This window comes from Oncorhynchus mykiss, chromosome 2, assembly GCF_057628025.1.
Source record: "Oncorhynchus mykiss isolate SJ-2025 chromosome 2, ASM5762802v1, whole genome shotgun sequence".
NCBI lineage: Eukaryota > Metazoa > Chordata > Actinopteri > Salmoniformes > Salmonidae > Oncorhynchus > Oncorhynchus mykiss.
Genome location: NC_143023.1, coordinates 31,377,853 through 31,401,946, shown reverse-complemented (window position 1 = coordinate 31,401,946; position 24,094 = coordinate 31,377,853). Strand labels below are relative to the sequence as shown.

The window sequence follows — 24,094 nt, the reverse complement described above, 5'->3', positions numbered from 1 at the left end:
GCCGCTGCCTGCCCGCCTGGCTTCCTGCCGCTCGTCAGTCGAACGGGACTCGCACTGTCACCGTTCTTCACGCGGGACGGGCAGGTTTCTACTGCGATGGAGCCCCCATCGCCTAATCCCCTGCCCCAGAGAGTAAGATGGTGAGAGTCCAAATCAACAGAGCAGCTCCTTCTCCTACTACACAGATAGTGACGCTAATGGAAATAATGAGCTGAAAATAGAAAACCCTTGTCCACATGGCTGAAGATCCTATGCATCACAGCGATGGTATGTTCGAAGTAGCTTGTGTTGCCAAGATAGTCTTTAAACAATAGGACAGAACTTTCTGAATGATAATAATTCAGTCATTTATTTGGACGCGCTCGTGCAAGTGTTGCTGTCAACTGTCAAACCAAAAGCTTGTTGCCATAACTTTGCCTAAAGTTTGACACTGAGAATGGGTGATGCTGAAACGTTGTAGTTCTAAAATTTGGAAAGTTCTGTCCTATTGTTATTTTTTTTAAATTATTGTTATTTATTATAAAGATTCAGTATCTCATAGACCAGGAAGTAGATTGCAATTTCACAATGTCATAATATGCAATGTTGACATTCAACCCATAAATTAATGATGTGTGTTCCTATGGCAATCAAAGGGACATGATATGAGTACTCAAACAGTGTGCGCTGCATTCAGACATTGTCTCTCAGACCCCCTTGTGTATGGAGCCTTTCAGCTCCATTATTACGCTTAATTGATTTGTTATTCCACTAATTATTGCGATATGATATCTCATTGTCACCCATGATGATTTTATCAACTCTGAAAGGTGTGACAGCTGGCAGTACTGAGACGTACAGTCCCGTAGGCGCTCGCAGCCCAACATCCCTGACATACCCTGATGTGAATGGAGAATCAGGGTTAGCAGCTCCATCCAACTGGAAGGTGGCGAGTTTACAGCCGAGGGCAGAGGGCTTAGATTATATTTCTGTACCTGGAGCAGGGAACTGATTGCCTGATGAAAGCCCATGCAAAAGGTCAATAAACAGCGGCCCAGTTATTGTGTGGCAGATTGAGAAGGAAATAGTTTTGCTGTGCTGGGAGGTGTGGTCTGTGTGTGCAGCCTTGTGCCTGGCTCTTTCCGCTGTGGGTTTCTCTTGGCAGCGAGTCTTCCAGCTGACCTGTCTGTGTTAGTCAGTCTGTGGGACTGTGAAATGGCCCACCACGGGGCACACTCGGGGCCCCACAATCTCTCTAGCTCTCTCCTTTTATTTCTCCTTAGCTTGCTCCCTCTCTTGCACTCATGTTTCTCCGTCCCCCTTTCTCTTCATGAGAGGTTTCGTGCTTCCTGTTGGGATCCCGTTTGCCTGGCTTGAATACAGATCAGTCGAAAGAGTGACCAATTTTTCATAATGTGCTGGGAACATAGCCTGTTCTGATTCTTGCCATCTCAACAGACCATCTTGTTTCCAGTTTTTGGGGCAGTGTCTGCTGTTGAAGTATCAGGTACGCGGTGCGGTGAGTTTGTCAAGTTGCTTTTCTCTTTGTATGTGGGTTAGTTTGTGTTAGTACAGATTCTGCTGCAAGTCTCTTCCTCCATGTGCAATACATCCACACAAACTTTTGTGGACAGTATTCTATGTCTATGCCCGTGTGTTTGTATGTTTGATCATTATGAGTGGGTGTGTGTTTGTGCAGTGCTGGCCAGCGGGACTGCAGTATTTTTCCTCTGGTGGAGCGATGGAAAGAGGCTGGTCCTTCTGGCACTCACATCAGTGGGGCCAACATTGGCAGTCCCAAACCCTGAGGACCATTAGCAGACCAGAGTACTCCTGTAGCAGGCCTGCCTGGCGGCCCGTGTCCCACTGGTTTCCATGAGTCTCCTTCCAGAACACTGGCTCGTGCCAGGCCACGACATGTCAGTGTGTATGGGCACCCCTTGCCCACTGGCACTCACTGCATCCATTCATCCAAACAGCATGTTGACATAGAGTAGTGTGGTCATTATGTGCACCCTCCAATGGTTCAAGAACAGGAGGGTGAGTTGTTGTTTTTTTGTATTGTATTTTCTGAAACATTTCACGAGTAATGGTTTATAGTGGCTGTCAAAAAATCATTTATTATTTTGTTTAAAAAAAATGTAATCTATATTTTTTGGGCTCCCGAGTGGCGCAACGGTCTAAATTACTACATCTCAGTGCTGGAGGCGTCACTACAGACCCTGGTTCGGTTCCAGGCTGTATCACAACTGGCCGTGATTGGTCCCATAGGGTGGCGCACAAATGGCCCAGCGTTGTCCGGGTTAGGGTTTGGCCGGGGTAGGCTGTCATTGTAAATAAGATTTTGTTCTTAACTGACTTGCCTCGTATAATAAAATACAACAGCTATTGAAACACGAGGCATCTCCATATCCAAGGCTGGGGAAATGTCATTTCTGAGAGATCTCAGAGCATTTTAGTGTCATCATGTCCTACATTGGAAACATGCTCCTTTTCCAACTGGATGTGTGACAATTTGTGTTGATTTTGATTTTGAGTAAGAATTTCACTGCTCAGCAAGTCCTCTTTCTTTTGAACTCTTTCTCTACTGGGTGAGAGGTTAGCTTGCCTGCGTTAATTAACCAAGCTCGGTAAAGAAACATTTTGTTATTCTGAATGTCAGCATGTGTTTTTCCTCTTTGTTTGAGCAGCTGCTTTTGTTGAGGAACAGATCTCTATTTTTTTTTTGTTCAAATATAACTAATGAGTCAGTTATGGGGAGAGAAACATGAGCTAATCCAACCCTGCTGCCAGAACTAGAAGTCTGTCTCTGCTACAGTAACTGTTAAATTAGCAGTGCATTAACCCCAATGGATGTTTTGAAGGGATGAAGTGTATGAAGTAGCCTAATGACTTTTTGGGACTGTAGATGAAGTTACACACACCCTTGGGTTTAGTAGAACTTTTTAAACTCAACATAGGTTGAGTAAATATTGAGAAAGTCTATACTAGTTATTCCTGTTTGACCTTTTTTTTAAAGTCATGTTTAATTCACAAGGTGAAGGCAGTTAGAAGTAAGAATCACTTAAGCAATGAATATACGAAAAGCTAGTCTGAAAAATGCTCTGTCATGCATATGAAGGTTTAAGAGAAGCTGAGTTAAAAAGTAGAGCATTAGCCTGAGTCATGAGGACGTTTTGTGTTACCTAGAGGTTGAAAATGCTGAAAAGCTCAACCTGTAAATGTTTCTCTGAACCGTAATACCAACACATCACACGCATTTCATTCTACATACTTTTAAAGACATTTCGTTAGTCACGGCACACTGCCTACATCACGAGGAAACACAACTTTTCAGTTTGTCTGAATGGAAAGTTTTTGTTTTGGAGTGTGGTTGACACCATGTTGTTACGTGGACATGGAGCAGAATGCTCCCCCACAGGAAATGTCATGCTATACTGTGTCTTCTCAAGTAGAGTGATGAACCTAAGAGGGCTTGAAGCAAAACCAGAAAGTCAACCACTTCTTCTAACCAGAAACCAACCTCTATAATTACAAGCCAATGCGCTCTCCCCTTTGATGTATGACTTTAGGGAAGTTGGTTGGATACCGCCCTATAGCGACAATTGTGCGGTGAGCTTACTGGTGTAAACTGGCTGTAGTGAGTCACCCAATTGAGGACGAGATCATTTTGATTGCTCGGGTTCGGTCCACCCAATATAAAGGGCTGTTAAATACTCCGATATAAAACACCCCATCCATTGTCATTGTTATTGCCAGGTTTGATGGCTTTGAGATCTGAGGAAAAGCGTGATTCTCCCCACCCCCCGAGGAGCATTTTACATGATCCCCTTATAATCGTCATCTGCGTGGAAGTAATCAAATCAAATTGAATTTGTCACATGCGCCGAATACAACAGGTTCAACTTACAGTGAAATGTTTACTAACAAGCCCTTAACCAACAATGCTTTAAGAAGTTTTAAGAAAAATAAGTGTTAAATAGAAAACGAAAGTTACAAATATTTAAACAGCAGCAGTAAAATAACAGTAGCGAGGCTAAATACAGGGGGTACCTGTACAGAGTCCGTGTGCGGGGCCACAGGTTAGTCGAGGTAATTGAGGTAACATGTACATGTGGGTAGAGTTAAAGTGACTATGCATAGATAATAAACAGAGAGTAGCAGCAGCGTAGAAGAGGGGTCTGGGTAGCCCTTTTGATTAGCTGTTCAGTCTTATGGCTTGGGGGTAGAAGCTGTTAAAAAGCCAATCTACACACGTAGTTATGCAGCCAGAGTATGCAAGCTCCATTCCTGGTTTCCAATCAGAGATTGAGGGATTTCAGACAATATGAAATCTCATCTGCCTCCTGGATCCCCATGATTACAAAAGAGTCTGGTGGGGAGGGAATGGCCAAATGGGAGCTTAGAGCACAGTGGTAGAAAGGACAGCGTTGACAAGGCAACTAGAGCTCATTATTCCTCCATCTATGCAGGGGCACGGTGCTCCGTTGATGGGCACCAGAGGAGAGGATGGAAGGATGGATGAGGTTACGCCCACGTCTAAAGGGCATCCAGGATATGACACGTCTGGACTGTAATCCAGGATTACCTGTCCGATTCTGTCATCTGTGTCAACGATCCACGTCAGCAGAGATAACGACACCGGCCAAGACTTTGACTCACTGTGTGAGTGTTTTTCTCTGTGATATGGCTCTGCAACATCTGCACAGCAGCGGCAGTTGGTTGTGAGTTGCCCAGACTGCACAGTGCCCAGGTTTCCACGGTGGGTCTGGGAGGATGTGTGGTATTGACACAGGTGAGGAGGCTGCTGTCTGGGTATCTGCTGGCAGAGAGACTGAGGGTGTCTGGTTCTGAAGCATGGCAGGGTGTAATAAAGATCTACACTGTAGCTCTGTGTGTGAGAAAGGTCCTCTGAGACTTGTCTCTTGTGGTTTAGAACTACCGGTCATATTACAGTGAAATGGATTACAGAAAAACCCAAGAACACCTCTGACTCTTGTCTTTGTATAATCCACTTCCTCAACGGTGTATTGCTACAGAATAACAACTGCTACTTAAATATCATGTCTTCAGTGATGTCTTTCCACAGTAAGGCTCGGGGGGTAGGGATTTGGGAGGTCTCTCCTTTCGGGAATTTGCACTATTTTGGTTGAGTACTGAGACAGGCAGTGAAAGCTGCATGTTTCATTTTGTTGGTGCATACATCGCTCAGTGAGTTCAAGCAGTTTTAGCTTTCTCCACCAAAGTTGGTTCAACTCTGTGAGGGTTGGTAAAGGTACAATAAGCTTGATTTTCCCCATTGAGCGATGGATCTAGTGTCTTGACAAAGATTCAGTGAGTCATTCCTGTGAACTTTGAAGAGAAAGCTTTCGTAGATAGAAAGTGCACAGAATAGCTGTGGATTTGTTACAAAAATCATTATCTCCTCCTCAAAATGTTAATGTTTTTAAAATAGGCCTGCTGGTCCTTCAGGTTCAATAAGCTAGACCTGTGGCCTGTTCATTTAGTTTTATTACATCAATAAGCCAATGTTCTCTCTCCATTTTGGATGTGCTATGTTGTAATTTCTCTGTGTGACAGTGCTATAATTATATTTAAGAAGGAAACGAGAGAGCCTAAGCTGGCTATCTCAGAATCTAAGCTTGCTACTGTTTGTCAGAATCCATGTTTACATTGGCATTTTCCAATGAAGTTGTCAAAATGACTGAAAGGAAACTAATGCATGCATGGACCCACACAGGCAGGCAGGCAGCCAGGCAAAAACCATCCCTACTGTGTGCATTTCTGCACATACAAACACGCACGCATGGACTGAAATGTGCTTCTTGACTACAGCCATCACTCTAGCATTCATCACCCTCCCCTCTCAGTTCGCAGGTCATACATTTACACGGCATATATGGCATCTCTGTGTGTGTTAACGTTCGTGTGTGTGTGTGTGTGTACAGGATGTATGCTTTTCCAATGGAGGATATTTGGAGGAAAGGGGGGGGGGGGGGTGTCTCCCCCGTATAATGTGGTCTTTAATAAAGACACAGGTTGCCAGATTGGAAGTGTCAGTGTGTTGCAGCATGCAGTCTCTCAGGGTGATTTATGACAGTGCTGTGAGGCTATTAGATTATGGGCTCCAGCTCTGCTCCGTGTGGGTGATAAGAACAGCCTACAGCCATGGGAAAACTCCCCGTTCACGCGCCTCATTTCAGGGGGACATTGCAGTTTTTTCACAAGGTGCCATCTGAAGGAAATTGTATCCAAGCACATTTGCCTGTCTTGTGGGTATATCAGCGTTCCCATTAAATGTTTTATCCTTTATCCTTTCGGGAGTCTTGCTAAGAAAGGCGAAGTAGTGAATTATTATCATCAGCACTCAAAGCATTTTAACATCACTGTCTCATTCACCTCTTGGGCTGCTGGCTCCAATAAATGGACCATAATCAAAATGACTTAATCCACTTACATGCGATTCTGTCTAATTTTGACAAACCGTTCTTACCTTAGAAGCAGAACAACAACCAAATCTGCAACTCTGCAGTTTCTCCATTTCACCATGGGCCTGAAAAGGGTCTGTGGGGAGAGAGAGGGGTTAGGGCGCGAGGACAGAGCGCTGTGGTCAGAGTTTGCGCTGCAGCGCGCCATGGCTAAAAGGCCAGTTGTCAACCGCCGGTGAAAGAAAACAATGGGGCATCGGCTGGAGCGCCTCGGGGAAAGGACGAGTCAGGGTCGCTTTCAATTAGCGCAGCGGGCCATCTCTGCAGCTAGCCACAGGGGCCGGGAGGAGGTGAGGGGTGAGGAGAGGAGTGGGTGAAGGGGAGCAGGTGCAGCACAGCGCGAAAGAGAGAGACAGAGCGCGAGAAAGAGAGTCGTGCTTGTCCCCGACTGCCCAAGGAATAACGCTTTTGCCTGGAAGGAAGCAAAGGGTGTGTGTGTGCGGGCTTCGGGAGTGAAATGTAGAGATAGGCTTACTGTTTGAAACCATGACGAAATCCTGACAACACCTCGTTGGGAAGAAAGCGTAATGACATCTCATACTGTCAAAAATCCTGATGAGGGTCTTCTAATGATTCATAAGACTTGAGAGGAGAAGAGCAAGGATCAGACAAAGGACCTCTTCTGTAAATCCCATTATAGTAGTCTATCACTCTGACATTCTATACTGGGGATTTTTGTTTTTCGTTTTTTACTTAACCTTTACTTAACTAGGCAAGTCAGTTAAGAACAAATTCTTATTTACAATGACGGCCTACACCTGCCAAACCCAGACAACGCTGGGCCAATTGTGCGCTGCCCTATGGGACTCCCAATCACGGCCGGATGTGATACAGCCTGGGAAAGGATGAAGCAGTCCGGCTGCACTGTATTCAGGAATAATGAGTTGCATTTGTGATTTCTGGATTGGCCAATAAATTGTATTTTCCCTTCAAAATAACCTGATGAGTTTGGAAGTAGGACACTACAGTATGTTGTTTCACACACTGTACACACACTCCTGAGGTTTCTGTGCTCCAGCTGGCAGGATATGACTTGCTATGCTTTCATGTGGATGCTCGCATCCACGCACCCACAATGATATGTGTCGGATCCATGCATAAGTGGATTTGTTTCTATTGTGGGTTTTGGCGTGTTGTAAAAACATACAGTATACACACAAAACTCCCAGCGTGCACACACATGAGTTTTTCCAACCATGATCTATGCCTGACCACCAGTTACCAAGGGCAACACGTAAGGCTGACACATACAAACACATAAGCACAGCATTGGACGCATTAATATGCACATACATGCAAACATTGCACAGTAGGGCTCTCCAGAGGGTGGTACGGTCAGCCCAACGCATCATCAGGGGAAACTCTGCCTCCCCTCCAGGACATCTACAGCAACCGGTGTCACAGGAAGGCCAAGAAGATCATCAAGGTCCTTAGCCGCCTAAACCTCGCCCTGTTCACCCCGCTACCATCGAGAACCCGGAGACCGTACAGGTGCATCAAAGCTGGGACCAAGAGACTGATAAGAAGCTGTTTATCTCCAGGCCATCAGACTGTTAAACAGTCACCACTAGCTGGCCTCCGCCCATTACCATGCCCTGATTCTTAGATACTGTCACAAGCCGGCTACCACCCGGTACTCTACCCTGCAACTTAGAGACTGCTGCTGTACATAGTCATTGAACACTGGTCACTTTAATAATGTTTACATATTGTTTAACCCACTTTAAATGTACAGTATATACTGTATTTTAGTCATGGCTCACCCTATATAACTAATTTTCTATTCACATACTGTCCCAACTGTCTATACACACCATTTACATACGTACACTCTTGATAGTTTATTTGATACACCCACCTGGTTCCAGATAGCAAGTCACATGGCCATGGCTTGCTATATAAAGCAGGCAGACAGGCATTGAGGCATTCAGTTACTGTTCGATTAAACATTAGAATGGGCAAAACTAGTGACCTAAGTGACTATGAGCGTAGTATGATCGTCCTTGCCAGGTGTGCCGGTTTCAGTATCTCAGAATCGGACGGAGCCCTGGGATCTTCATGCACGACAGTGTCTAGGGTTTACCGAGAATGGTGCGACAAACAAAAAGCATCCAGTCAGCGGCAGTCCTGTGGGCAACAACCACTCGTTGATGAGGTCGAAGGAGAATGGCAAGAATGGTGCAAGCTATCAGGCGGCTCACAAACAGACAAGTAAACAGTGCAGAACGGCATCTTGGGATGCACAATTCGGCACTCCTTGTCACTGATGGGCTATTGCAGCAGATGACTACACTGGGTTCCACTCCTATCAGCTAAAAACAAGAGAGGCTCCAGTAGGCACGCAATCACTGACACTGGACAATTGAGGAGTGGAAAAGCATTGCTTGGTCCGACGAATCCCAGTTCCTGTTGCGTCATGCTGAGTCAGGATTTGCCGTATGCAGCATGAGTCCATGGGCCCCATCCTTTCTGGTGTCAATGGTACAAGCTGTTCGCGGAGGTGTAATGGGGTGGAGAATGTATTCCTGGCACACATTAGGTCCCTTGATACCAATTGAGTAACGTTCCCATGCCCCGAATTCAGGCTGTTCTGGAGGCTAAGGGGGGTCCAACCCGGTACTAGTGTGTGTGTGTGTGTGTGTGTGTTTTATATTTACGGAATGTAATATATCCACTGCTGTACATATCATTCTTAGGTTATACAGTTGAAGTCTGAAGTTTACATACACCTTAGCCAAGTACATTTAAACTCAGTTTTTCACAATTCCTGACATTTAATCCTAGTAATAATTCCCTGTTTTAGGTCAGTTAGGATCACCACTTTATTTTAAGAATGTGAAATGTCAGAATAATAGTAGAGAATCTTTTATTTCTTTCAGCACATTCTCAGTGCGTCAGAGGTTTACATACACTAAATTAGTATCTGGTTGCATTGCCTTTACATTTTTTAACTTGGGTCAAACATTTCGGGTAGCCTTCCACAAGCTTCCCACAATAAGTTGGCTGAATTTTGGCCCATTCCTCCTGACAGAGCTGGTGTAACTGAGTCAGGTTTGTAGGCATCCTTGCTCGCACACGCCTTTTCAGTTCTGTCCACATATATTCTATGGGATTGATGTCAGGGCTTTGTGATGGCCACTTCAATACCTTGACTTTGTTTTCCTTAAGCTATTTTGCCACAGCATTTTGCCACAACTTTATGAAGTATGCTTGGGGTCATTGTCCATTTGAAAGACCCATTTGAGACCAAGCTTTAACTTCCTGGCTGTTTCTTGAGATGTTGCTTCAATATAGCCACATAATTTTCCCTCCTCATGAAGCCATCTATTTTGTGAAGTGCAGCAGTCCCTCCTGCAGCATGATTCTGCCATGCTACACGGTTGGGATGGTGTTCTTCGGCTTGCATGCCTCCCCCTTTTTCCTCCAAACATAATGATGGTCAGTATGGCCAAACAGTTATATTTTTGTTTCATCAGCCCAGAGGACTTTTCTCCAAAAAGTATGATTTTTGTCTCCATGTGCAGTTGCAAACCGTAGTCTGGCTTTTTAATGACGGTTTTGGAGCAGTGGCTTCTTCCTTGCTGAGCGGCCTTTCAGGTTATGTGGATATAGGACTCATTTTACTGTGGATATAGATACTTTTGTACTGGTTTCCTCCAGCATCTTCACAAGGTCCTTTGCTGCTGTTCTGGGATTGATTTGCACTTTTCGCACCAGAGTACGTTCATCTCTAGGAGACGGAATGCGTCTCCTTCCTGAGCGGTATGACAGCTGTACGGTCCCATGGTGTTTATACTTGCATACTATTGTTTATACAGATGAACGTGGGATCTTCAGGCATTTGGAGATTGCTCCCAAGGATGAACTAGACTTTTTGAGGTCTACAATTGAGGTCTTGGCTGATTTCTTTTGATTTTCCCATGATGTCAAGCAAAGAGGCACTGAGTTTGAAGGTAGGCCTTGAAATACATTCACAGGTACACCTCCAATTGACTCAAATAATGTCAATTAGCCTATCAGAAGCTTCTAAAGCCAGGACATTTCTGGAATTGTCCAATCTGTTTACATAGACTAAGTTGACTGTGCCTTTAAACTTCTGACCCACTAGAATTGTGATACAGTGAATTATAAGTGAAATAATCTGTCTGTAAATAATTGTTGGAAAAATTACTTGTGTCATGCACAAAGTAGATGTCCTAACCGACTTGCCAAAACTATAGTTTGTTAACAAGACATTTGTGGAGTGGTTGAAAAACTAATTTTAATGACTCTAGCCTAAGTGTATGTAGTCTTTCGACTTCAACTGTATTGTGTAAATTCATCGTGTATACACCGAGTATACCAAACATTAAGAACACCTTCCTAATATTGAGTTGCACCCCACCCCTTTTTCCCCCTGAACTGCCTCAATTCATCAGGTCATGAACTCTACAAGGTGTCGAAAGCGTTCATCATGTTGACTTCCCACAGTTGTCAAGTTGGCTGGGTGTCCTTTGGGTGGTGGACCATTCTTGATACACACAGGAAACTATTGCGTGTGAAAAACCCAGTAGAGTTGCAGTTCTTGACACAAACTGGTGCGCCTGGTACCTACTATCATACCCCATACAAATATTTTGTCTTGCCCATTCACCCTCTGAATGGCACACACACAATCCATGTCACAATTGTCTCACGACTAGAAAATCCTTCTTTAACCTGTCTCCTCCCCTCCATCTACACTGATTGAAGTGGATTTAACAAGTTACATCAATGAGGGATCATAGCATTCACCTAGTCAGTCTCTGTCATGGAAAGAGCAGGTGCGCTTAATGTTTTGTACACTCAGTGTATCTACGTATGGATTACATTTGACGTACTGTTACAGGCTATTTGGATTGTTAATTGGATTTGGACATGTTGGACATTTCTTATTTGTTTGATTATATGTGTACTTTTTGACATTTCACTGCATTGTTAGGCACTAGTAAATTAAGCATTTTGTTTCACCCGCTATAACATCTGCTAAACTGTATGCGACCAATAAACTTTTGATTTGCACATGTCTGCGATCAGTGCGATGGATAGGTCAACAATTAAAATCCTATACGGAAAGGCATTGACATGACTGCATGTTTTAGGCTTTTCCAATGTGGTGAATGGGCCCTTCTGGAGAATACAGATCTCAGTGTGCCATGGCTGTAATGAGGTTTATTAACTTTATCTCAAAGGAAGGTTAGAAGATTACAGAAAGTGTTGTCCATCAGAAACAATCATTGCACATTTACCTAATCTACATCTCTGTCTTATCAAAGAGTGTAGCCAGATGTCGATGGCTAAGAAGATACCTCCAAAGGAAATGGGAGGAAAGACCTAGCAAATGAAAGTAACGATGTCATCAGGATGGGTGATTTGGTGTACAAGGCGTTGAGTTAATTTCGTTCAGCAGACACACACTGTGCAATAATGGAAAACGCCTCTATTGAGAAGCTGCTTGATCAATTCCTCGTTTCTACCAAGTGCATGTTGCACAAATGTTCCTGTATCTCAAATGACATACCCTCTCAACCCTGGCGTCAACCAAAGAAACTGAACAGGCAACCCCAGTCTACCCAACCCCCTCACAGTTTACGCTACCCGTTTCAGCATTCGGTATCCCTATCTCTGAATGCCAGCATGTCAAATGCACTCCCCTATCAGTTGCCAGCTAGGTCTCCAGACTACTACATTCTCCTCCCCTAAAAGACTGCAATTAATCCAATTAGTAATCAATCAGCCATCCGGGCCCCATGTCTCCCCCAAGCTAATGGAGGAAATGACAGCCGGGCCCTGCATTATTAATACCTGCATTTCAGGAGCCCAGGGGCCCCGAGGCGCCAGGGGCCATTGATCACCTCTGCAGCAGAGCGAACCAGCGCAATGCCTAGAGGGAGATATCTGGAGGGAAGAATGATCTGAGAGATTGAGGGAGGATGTGGAGGAGGGAGGGAGGGTTTGCAAAGACTTTTAAGGAGGATACTGAAGAGGTTTTTTGGAAGGCGGGAGGAATTGCACATAAATGGTAGGAGGTGAAGGTTGGAAGTGGTAGAGATAAAGAAAGGAGGCAAGAGGTGAGGAGCCTGCAAGGGAAGGAGGGATTTGAGCGCAGAGACGAACTGGGCATGAGGGGGCATGAGTACTTCCCACGTTAACTATACCACACAGGTCAATAGTCTTACCAGTCTGTCTATCCTGTCCTTTATCCACCATTCATAGTGACAATAGTGGTAGGTGGATTGTTTGTTAGTTTGCATATTGCAGATCTGGACAATCATACTACATGTAAAATCATTCAAAGCTGCACTAATTTTCAATATAAGTGGAAAGAACAGTGAAGACATGAGACACGCAGCTCCCTTATTGCTCTTTAGGAACAGTACAAGTATCCTACCTAGATTAACCTAAAACACAACATTACAATGAATAATTTCAGTATTGTTTTCAAGTGAGTACAACATTCTACTCTAGGCTGTAAACTGCAGTGAAAATATCATTTGAATAACAGTGCCCTGTGATTTGAATATTTCATTCCATTTGGATCAGGGGGTCTACTGAACAGTTTATAAGGCATAGAAAGGCACAGTAGCAAGCCAGTCTGGCTGTATTTTAAGTTGTGATACTGAGATGCACTGTCTGTTGTGGATCATCATTCTCTCAAGTCGTCCTATAAAAATGTGGCCACATATGCTCCCAGCAGGCCCAGTTATTCAGGAAAGCTTAACGCGTGGTCTGCCTCCTCTCCGATATTCCTTACGCACGTAGAACCAATAAAGCTTTAATATACCCTAAATATTTGTCATTTAACTTTTAAAATGTATTACCTTTCATGTGTGGCATAAACACAACCATTCACAATTAGGGGACTGGACTATACCAGTATCGCGATACTCGTTAGTATTGTGGCAAGGAGACAAAACACAAAGTGGATTTAACTTCTTTATGAAATCTGCCCTAATGTTGGAAACAAATATCCCACTGGGGAAAAAACGGGTGGAATCAACATTGTTTCCACTAGGGATGGGCATGAGTACTCGAATGGACGTCAAAGCTCAAATTTGAACCTGAGATTATTTGGTGGATTGTGCTTTGTGGATGCCCAAAATGGCAAGTGAAATTCTTCACAAAGTTCATGTGCATTTGCGGGGCACAACCAAGAAGAAACCAAGCCAAGCATCACACAGTCCTTCTCCCTAAATTCCCTTTGCCCCTCCCTGTCTCATTCGCTCAGTTGTGTTCTGACCGCTCCCGAAACACATGCATGCTGATTGCACACACATGCTCCTGTTAGGTTTACAAAAATAAATGCCTATAATAACGGATCTAACGAATGGAATACACAAGCTACATTCCTTTCCAAATGACAAAAGTTTTATCACAAATTCAAAATGGACTGGTTGATTGAAGTAGGAAAATACACTGAGTGTACCAAACATTTCCATGACGTAGACTGACCAGGTGAAAGCCATGATCCATTTTTAGAATTGGTTAGCCTAAACATAGATGGGTTTCACACTGAAAATACACAAACCTGCTCACCAAACAGATGCCATGGCCATACGTTATCACCATGCAGTATTCAATGTGGAATTGTTCATCCATTTGGAAAATTCCAAAGAACAGTTTGAATATTCTAAATGGAACATCTGTATATTGAAAGATAGATCTCGGTTTGTAACCCTGGGAAAAAATATTTCAACTCGCCGTATCGAGCCCCGTTTCAAATGATCACTCTTTGAGAATAGCTGTTCCAGACCCGAGATGCACATCACTTCGCCCTGGCATTATGTTCTATTTTATGCTGTTATTTTACATGTTTAAAACATTTTTTTTTTTACTTAGATAGGTGAGATAGGTGTCTTGACTGTGATAAGGGCTCAGGAGATAAGGCCTGCTATATTAACAAAGCAAAGCTATGCCATTGCCGTCATAGGCTTCTACAAGCAAACCCCACTGCTGAGGTTACTGCTTTTTTTGAAGATTGTTTTCCACAATATAATATCACCAGTTGACTCGTACACCAAAAAAAATCATGCGAGTACTTGAACAGTAATAAAATGTTAAATCCCTAGTGTCCACATCATTTCAACCAAGAAAATCAATGTGATCAAATAAAATGAATTTGTCACATGCTTAGTAAACAACCGTTTTAGACTAACAGTGAAATGCTTACTTACGGGTCATTTTACAACAATGTTAAAAGGGATGACGTTGAATCAATGTGGAAAACTGATTGGATTTGCAAAAAGTCATCAAGGGCATTTTGTCTTATTTTTTTACCTGACTTTTAACCTAAAACCATATTTGTTGTTGAATTCATGTTCACTCAACCAAATGTAAATCAAAACTACATTTTGAACTGACATCTGTGCCCAGTGGGATCATTATGACGTCATCCAGAGTCACGTTTATTTATTTTTCAAGATATAGCACACAATATTTTACATACAGTAGGTTTTTTAAGGACCAAAGAGTTTGGGCTGCTTTATGTTTTCATTTTTGCCATGGAAGAAATATTGCGATACTGGTATTGTCACAGCCCTAGTCACAATGTTTTAGACTACTTCAGAAATCTCCTGTAGGATACCTGTGCACATTAGTCCAAAATAGAATTCCAGTCTCCAAACTGTGCAGATTGTGGTGCTGAAATCTCAAACCGTGACATTAACGCGGCGAAAGTCGGTATGCTTTGCTTATTGGTTGATGTGTTGGCACAGAAACCTGTTGGTGGAAATTTGTTGCATATATTTTATATGATTATAAATATAGCATCAAAATGTTGAAAATCTGATTTCCACTTAGCTGATCATTATCTGCAGCCAGTTATGATTGTAGTGTAGGTGTAATGAGAATGGCAGGGGGAGTGGCTCGTCCATTGTGGTCAGCGAACCCTTAACCTTCTGGCCCGTAGCCCTGCATTGGCATCGACTGAGTCACAAAAGCATGCTGATGTGACAAAGTCAATATCCACATTAATAAATCTTTTTTTTCAGTTCAAAGGGATGTTCATGTGAAAATATTTGTAATTTTTTTGGGGGGGTGACACCAAGTTGGACTAGCTGTCCTTAAGGCAGGGGAAACGGAGGCTCAGTGCAGCCAATCCAAGCCAATAAGATTCGAAATTATTGGACAAAATCTGAATAGTAAAAACGTGATGAATTTATGTGTGCACCAAAACCAATTCTCTCAACTTCGGTTCCAGGGCATGGTATGGTTTGTTTTAAGAAAAAAAAAGTAAAGACCACGTCTAGAAGTTTTAATTTCGTGAAATCTATACTGCAAGTCAATCCATGTTGGGCTGGGGAAAACAAACAAACAAGCAAGCACAAACAACAAAACGCCTTGCTCATACTTCTCTTGGTCTCTACTCTGAAAAGACACATTGTGTGCCAACGAAATCAGCTGACCATAATTTGAGCTATCCTATGTGTCAGAGGCTGCTAAATTAGCTATTCAACAGATGTTGACAGGGCCTCTGATGGTTTAGTGTCACTCCAAAATGGCTGCTCTGTGCCAAATGTGACCACTGTGGTCTTAACTATGTGAAAATGGAAATCAGTTGTAGAGGGTATTTGTAGTTGAGCACTGACATCAATCGTGTACAGCAAACTTCTGTGTCCCATGATTGGGAACCTATGTCATTTGGCATGAAGACCAACACGCATCCACTTACCGACCCACACCGTGTGAGCGAAGGTTTGCGTCCCCCTCTTCACCACATAGGTTTAGTCACTGTGGGTCGTTATGCCAAGGAACCCACGCTAGCCTAGTTAATGTGGAGAATGCTGGGGTGGTTCTGGGTTTATAGCCTTATTCATGGGGGCATTAGACCACTGTTGGTTAGGCTCCTGAGTCACTCTGCAGTCTATAGCAGCTGCAGTCAGCTGGGTTAATATCCAGGGGGGTCAGAGAGACTGATGTCCTCCATCCGCTGGGCTGTGTGAGTCAGTTCAGTGAGTGGACATACGTTAGTAATTACAGGATGTAAGGGAGAGCTCCATGGTCACGACCTGCAATCCGCAGCCATTTGTGTGCGACCCTGTGCGCATGAATGGATGTGCGGCGGGGGCGTATTTGTGGGCGCAAGACGCATCGACCACATGACATTAGTCAGCGCTGGTTGTTAGCGATGGGCGCAAGAGTCATCGACCACATGCCATTAGTCTGGAATGGATTGAAGGGAAGTTTATCTGTCACGGGTTCCCATCACTGCAAGGGGGTTTCTTTAGGAGAGATGGTAAAACCATGATGATACAGTTAGCTGACAAGGCCGGTTATAATTCAATCTCCCAGATGGTTCTGAAGCTCATAAACAAGCTTCAGTGGAATAGCCATTTGTAACACAGAGTTGTTAGCAGCAACTTTATATGAAGTACCAGTAGGCTGTTAGCGTTACTATGTAACAAACAACCTTAGATGATTGACAGCTCTTTTTTCCATTAGTGTCTATATTCCACATCCATTGTAGGCTGTTTGAACAATTTGAGACTATGGGAAATGGATAAGTATAGAGAGAAGTTCTCACACTATACTGTAGCTCTGCAGCTTCTCTGTCGCCTCACCGCCTCAACCCCTGTGGAGCCCCACGCATCTGGTTATATTTAGAGCTCATCTGCTTGTGTTATGCTGCTATGTTATGACAGTAAAGCGACTGAGGAGATTATGCTAAGAGGATGTTTGCCCCCCTCCGCACATCTTCCTCAGTCATGGGTCAGCGGCCCGTTGCAGTATCCTGCCGAGGCTGTGCGTTGAAAAGGCAGAGGTTATTAGCCTGTGTGTTTGCAGCTCAGCTGTGCTCTCCCTCCCGTTGTTTACGTACTGGGCCATCACTGCTGCAGCACACCGCTCATGTTGTTCGTCTCTTGTTTTTTTTTTCTCTCACAGGAAGTTTGCTGAGGATTGCAAAACTAATTGTGAAAATATCTGAGGGGGGTTTCAACCCCCTGACCCTCCCCCAACTGCACAACCCCTCCGTACTTATCGGATCGGACCCTCTGAATTCTTCACCTCTGTTGGGAGGAACCAAAGATCGACTGGGCCATTTGACGGTGTAACCAATAACCATCCATCTGTACTGATACAGAAAGTGAGTACTGTCACCATTATTCTTCCCTCTTCATGTCTACATTTCAGACATAGAATCTTGGCTTGGAAACAGGATCCAAAGTAGTCTAACCCATGGGTTTAGATGGAGTATGACGTCAAACATGCTGGCTGTAATAAATGCTGACTCGTATCTAATTGGTGTTCTATAGCTCAAAGGTCACCGAGTGGTGTGCTATGATGCCTGCTGTTGATGTTTCAATGTCCTTCCGGATAACACCCGTAGCTGACTACGTGAGCCCTCACATCATGAAGTGATTGTTGTCCGCAGTGGAAATGAGCCCTTCAGGACTTTCATTTGAAACCTTATCTGTATAGGCCCGGCTTTGTTGGACAACCGCCCTCAATGCTTTATATAACAACACAGCTGCAATTCTGTCTCTGTCACCCTTTTCACTCCCTGTTGCCCGTATTTTCAGCGTTTTGACGGGACGAGGGTTCACATTGGACACACCTGCGTTCATACCCCTTGATGTGCATTGGCTTTGTACTGATAGCCCTCTTTTGGCCGGCTATGTATACAAACATCACGGGCCATTGTGTAGCGTTGTGCATCAATCAAAGTGAGTGCATGCCAGCCACTTCCATTGTTGTCAAATATGTTAGCAGGCAAACAATGCATTAGGGTTTGGTGTGCAGGCCATGTAGAAAGAGGATATAGGTGTTGTGCTCAATTGGTCACTTGCAGAGTAGTTGGGTGTCTACAGCTGGCTCTGATATGGTTGGCCATTTTCTGCTTTTCATTATGGCTGCCACAAACGGTAAAATGGGAAGGAACACCAGTCAGTGGGAGCAAAGGCATGTAATGTGATCAGACGGAGCACTGAATGGCGGGACTTGTCACAGCAAACGGTGTGTGTGTGTATATGAGAGGACTGTGTCTCACATTGCTTTCATACCTTGTCACCCAGTCATTTCGCAATAAAGCACTGTCCCCGTCCCACTGGCCTCACACACTGGCACAAATGTGTGAAATTCTATTCATATCTTCCATGCATCGCTGCAAAGGTTGTTTCACTGCTTTTTCTAGTGAAAGATGGTAAGAAATAAGCTCTGATTTGTAGTGTACACTCCTTTAATGCCTTGGTTGGCACCAGTTTATTGCCCTGTCCAAAACCTCACTACTCTATAACAGCTCATATAAGACATTAATCCAACCTTTTCCATTGCCACTGGAGGGTCTTCACTGATCTGTCTGATAACTAGAAAACACTAATTTCATCCTCAAAACTGAACCCCCTTTCATCCTTAAGACTCAGTTAATCTTACCAATCTTACCAAACACTATAAACCCGTAGCTGATATTGATGTTTTTTTCATGAGAAAGTCTTTACCTAATTCTACATAAAGCTAAAGGTGTTTTGTGGTTGTAGAATCAGTATGAAAATTTAAATGTGCACAAAAATTTGCTAGCTAACTAGCGACCTGCTTCCTGGCTGAAATCAAATTGTATTGGTCACATACACATTTAGCAGATGTTATTGCAGGTTTAGGGAAATGCTTGTGTTACTAGCTTCAACAGTGCAGAAATATTTGTAACAATTCACAACAACACACACAAATCTAAAAGTAATGGAATTAAGAAATATTTAAATATTAGGACGAGCAATGTCAGTGGCATTAAATAGAATACAGCAAATACATATGAGATGATTCGGGCCGACTCTTTTCTCTGTATACATCAAGGATGTCGCTCTTGCGGCTGGTGATTCTCTGATCCACCTCTACGCAGAAGACACCATTCTGTATACATCTGGCCCTTCTTTGGACACTGTGTTAACTAACCTCCAGACGAGCTTCAATGCCATACAACTGCTCTTAAATGCAAGTAAAACTAAATGCATGCTCTTCAACCGATTGCTGCCCGCACCTGCCCGCCCGCCTAGCATCACTACTCTGGACGGGTCTGACTTAGAATATGTGGACAACTACAAATACCTAGGTGTCTGATTAGACTGCAAACTCTCCTTCCAGACTCATATTAAGAATCCAAAATTAAATCTAGAATCAGCTTCCCATTTTGCAACAAAGCATCCTTCACTCATGCAGACAAACAAACTCTTGTAAAACTGACTATCCTACCGATCCTTGACTTCGGCGATGTCATTTACAAAATAGCCTCCAACACTCTACTCAGCAAATTGGTTGCAGTCTATCTCAGTGCCATCCGTTTTGTCACCAAAGCCCCATATACTACCCACCACTGTGACCTGTATGCTCTCGTTGGCTGGCCCTCACTACACATTCGTTGCTGAATACTCCCGTTAGCTAGTGTAGTGAAATTCTAGCTAATAGCACTAGTGAGTTTTCATGATAAGGCAGTTTCTGTTCTGCCGTGACTAGTGGGCTGAGTTCTGCAGCACAGCTGACCACTCTTTCGCAGCGTTATGGCATTGGCCAAATGTTACAAAGTAGCAAGGCACAGTGCCAGCTGTCAGTCAGACACATGCTAATTTCTTAAAACAGTCCCATAACTTTGGTGCCGAACAACTTCATCAGCAAGCTGGCAAACGACCTACTCTAATGGCCATTCACTGGTTGGCTCAGCTGATCGAGCATTGTTTGCCGTAGTAGCCAGTGCATCATAGCTACGGAGAGTGGAGAATTAGGAACTAGTGTTAGGTCATCATGATTCTTAGAGATGATTCTTCCACGTTTGTTTAGACAGATGGCTCCTGGCAACTGTATGTCATGTTAGAATGACGCCATCTTACGTGAGAAAATGCTGGAGAGTGTTCACCTCAATTAGGTCATTCTAATTCAGTTGGGTGCGAACTAAGTTCTGACACCAGTCCATACCAGTAGTACCTCAATAAGTGTGCTGCCAGTGCTATTTTCCCCTTCCTCCTTTCTTTACTTCCTTCCTTCCTTCCTTTCTTATTTTCCCCACAGCCATCTTCCTCAATGTTAAAGGAGGGCATCACCACACATGAATGTGCTGTGACAAATTGGCTTGGGGACAAGGCAGATGGTGACTGGGAGGGGACTGGTTGTCATGCCGTTTGGTGACATAAATTGATCTCGCGGAGCGGAACTCATGCTCCGCTTGTGTAATCCTGACTTGCTAACGCCCCTGCATACAAACTTTCTCACACACACCCCTCCCTGCCTACTTTACCCCCCCCCCCCCCCCCCCCCCCCATTACTATCAATGATGTGTGCAGTGGATGCGCGCGTAACCTGTCACAGGCTCTCCGCTCCGCTACCCTGGAAAAGAAGGGACAAGGAGGGATTTGACATAGACGAGTCAGACTAATGGTAGGTCTAGGAGACTCTGGGGTTTACAGCAATATAGGCACTGTACATGTCAGGATGTCAACAACGAGATGTTCTGTTTACACAGTTACCGTTGTTGACATTTGAGCAACGAGTTTGTGTCTGAATGTCCGAAGTCCCTGTGGACACTTCAAATAAATCCAGTTCCTATGTTTCAACGCACGTTGATGCATGTTGCCTACTTTTGATTCATGCGTCAATATTTTGCTTACAGATGCAGCTTTCGTATTTTGTAATTCGACAGACTCCTGCCTCAAAGTAGTTTTTCCTCTGTTCATTGGTATGATTTGCATTTATCATCTCGAACCGTAGCGTGGTGGGTGGGTGGCTGGCTGGCTTAGGATAATTGTGGGCTTTGGCTCTTTTCACCTGGAGCGTGATGGGATAACTTTCCCACGATGACTTAATATTCTGTGAACACAATGCGTTAAGCTCCAGATATTGATCCACAGATCATTGCATCCTGTGGGACTTTCCCCTGAGCATCTGTGGGATCTTCTGTGTGGGAATGCTAATGCACCCCAACCTCGGCTGGTCCTTAGAGACCATGGGAGGCAACATAGTGGAGATGAGTGAGAAAGAAACGAGCTAGGCTGGAGAAGCGTTCACAATATCTCCTCTGTGTGTTCTTCCTCTCAAGGAATTAAATAGCGACGAAGCGAAAACTTTCAACTGTGTTTTCATTTTGATTGCATTTTAATGCAGGCCTATAGGGAAGATAGGCCATGTGGAGATGTTCATATTGCAACATATCCTCTTTTTTATGTTCCTAACTTGTTTGATAAGATTAGTACAGATTTTCTCATGGGACCCCACATGGGACCCTGACCCCAAGTTTGGGAACAAATCCAATACAACTTATTACTGAGTACCACTCTCCATATTTTCAAACATAGTGATGGCTGCATCATGTTATTGTTATGCTTGTAATTGTTAAGGACTGGGGAGTTTTTCATTATAAAATTGAAATGGAATGCAGCTAAGCACAGGCAGAATCCTAGAGGAAAACCTGGTTCCGTCTGCTTTCCACCAGACAGGTGGAGTTGAATTCACCTTTCAGCAGGACAATAAACTAAAAGGCCAAATTTTCACTGGAGTTGCTTACCAAAAAGACAATGAGTGTTCCTGAATGGCAGAGTTACAGTTTTGACTAAATCTGCTTGAAAATCTATGGCAAGACCTTAGTGGTTGTCTAGCTCTTAGAGACCTACCCAGAAAGACTTACAGCCTTATCGCTGCCAACGGTGCTTCTACAAAGTATTTACTTAGGGGTGTGAATACTTGTGTAAATGAGGTAATTCTTTATCATTTTCAATAAATTTGTTAAAATTTGAAAAAATTTCACTTTTTCATTATGGGTTATTGTGTGTAAGTTTTGAATTCGGGCTGTAACATAACAAAATGTGGAATAAGTAAAATAACTCGACCCCCGGCCTGTGCCGCAAGAGGGCCGAGTTAGCTGTTTGTGAGAGTGGTGAATGTGCTGTTAAAAAGGCAAATCTGGGAGGCAAATCAGGGGGATGCAGGTTATCATAACGAACAAACCACTGTTCACAATTCTACTTGTTCGCAAAGGCAGGCGCGATTAGAATGTTCAAATAAATTATTCTTCTGAGCTTTGATGAGTGCCAGGAACAATATTTAGATGTTGACCCGTAATTTACCCATAATTTATTTTCTTTATTGTGTACAAAATATATATTTTTATTTTATTGCAAAAATGTGAGGTCCAACCCTTGGTGTCCTCATATGTAGTTACGGACATGCTCTGCTTTTGTACTTTGCTGAGTTCGAAGTAACTTGGCGACCATTTTCCTTCCACATGGAATGTTAAAGGGGCCAAATAAGTGATGCAACTTCTTCATCCAGTTAACGTTCCTCTGAAAAAATATGAACTTCACACAGCATGGAATTTTTTATGAGGTGTCCTCTCAGACACTCCATGCTGTAGGGTTCGATCCAAACCTCTCTCTCTCTCTCTCTCACACACACACACACACACACACACACACACACACACACACACACACACACACACACACACACACACACACACACACACACCCTTAAGTACTTAAGCTGTGAGGAGACAAGCAGCACTCCTTCTGTGATAACAGCTCTACTGTCAACAAGACTATCTGCAGACCTTACTCCCCCAAACCCTAGGACTCGCTCACTCCGTAAAATCTTGCCAAATGAAAGCTGCAGGCAGAGACATGTAAATAAATCCTCTCACCAAAATGGAAGAGAAATGCCTCTACAACCACAGGATGAGTTCTACAATGTCAACAGCAGGGCTGGTTATGTATGGCCTATCTGACCTCCACTACCCTCTGTCCTACTCTCTCTCCTCTTCTCCTTTTCTCCTCTCCACACGGTCAGGTCTGGATGAAGACATCAGTCAGGTAGGAGATTCAGGTTTCCTGATTGTGTTTTGCTATACCCCACTAAACCACCTCCCAGGGTGATTCTTTGCCAGCCTCTTGGTTTGAGGTCTAAATAAATACTGAAAGTGTTCTCATTTCAGAAGGCTATATGATGCATGTTGGCTCTAAAAGTTGCAGATTTAGAAAGTCCTAAAGCCTTTGCGATGTTTTACATTAAACTAATGAAAGAAAATTCAGTAGATTAATGAATGCAGGTTTGCCTTTAACTATGTACTGTAAGGTAATGGGACTTGCTTGTTTTTGCCATTTGACTTAAGACATGTACTGAGCTTTCTTGGAATGTAACTTCATGTATGCAAATGTGTTCAGCTATTGAACAATGTTCACTTTGAGGGAAAACATCTAAATTCATTTAATCATCCTAAAGTTCATATTTGCTTATTAAAATTACATCACTTTCACCCTTCAGATAACTCCTGAACAAATTCAAATTGATTTACTTGGACAGTTGGCTGTCATCCAAAATAGCTACTTTAGTTTTAATAGGAAGTCCTTTTTTAGCTTTTGGCTGTTTGCACTTGTCATCTTGACATTGCCCCTTGTCTGTGCTTTTTCAGTGCAGGGCATGGAGGTGAACCTAGAATGCTTTTAAAAATCTACATAATTGGTGGGCGCACATGCATGCACACACGCACACGTGCACGCACTGTCCTTAAAGTACAGTACATTCTGAGTGTAGGAATTCTGATTTGATGTTGAACACGAGTGTGGGTGAAGTCTTTCATCTGCCATCTGCATTATCATGTCATTTATTGTCAACATTAATCCGCATCAGCCTGTTTCACA

The 24,094-nt window shown here is 43.5% G+C and overlaps 1 protein-coding gene across 9 annotated transcripts in view; it reads left to right on the top strand.

Annotated features, from left to right (window-relative positions):
- The window catches only part of LOC110487106 (semaphorin-6D), a 123,578-nt gene that overhangs the window by 45,602 nt on the left and 53,882 nt on the right, over positions 1 to 24,094 (top strand). For 4 of the 9 annotated variants that reach the window (XM_036945769.2, XM_021559031.3, XM_090196684.1 and 1 more), the window contains one exon: positions 17,367 to 17,568. The exons of 1 other annotated variant lie outside the window; for it this stretch is intronic. The gene's annotated coding sequence lies outside the window, so the exon portion shown is untranslated. Of the gene's footprint in view, positions 1 to 1,128; positions 1,499 to 17,366; positions 17,569 to 23,243; positions 23,267 to 24,094 lie in introns of those variants that run through there. 4 more of the 9 variants (XM_036945766.2, XM_090196687.1, XM_036945763.2 and 1 more) reach the window with 3 other exon arrangements.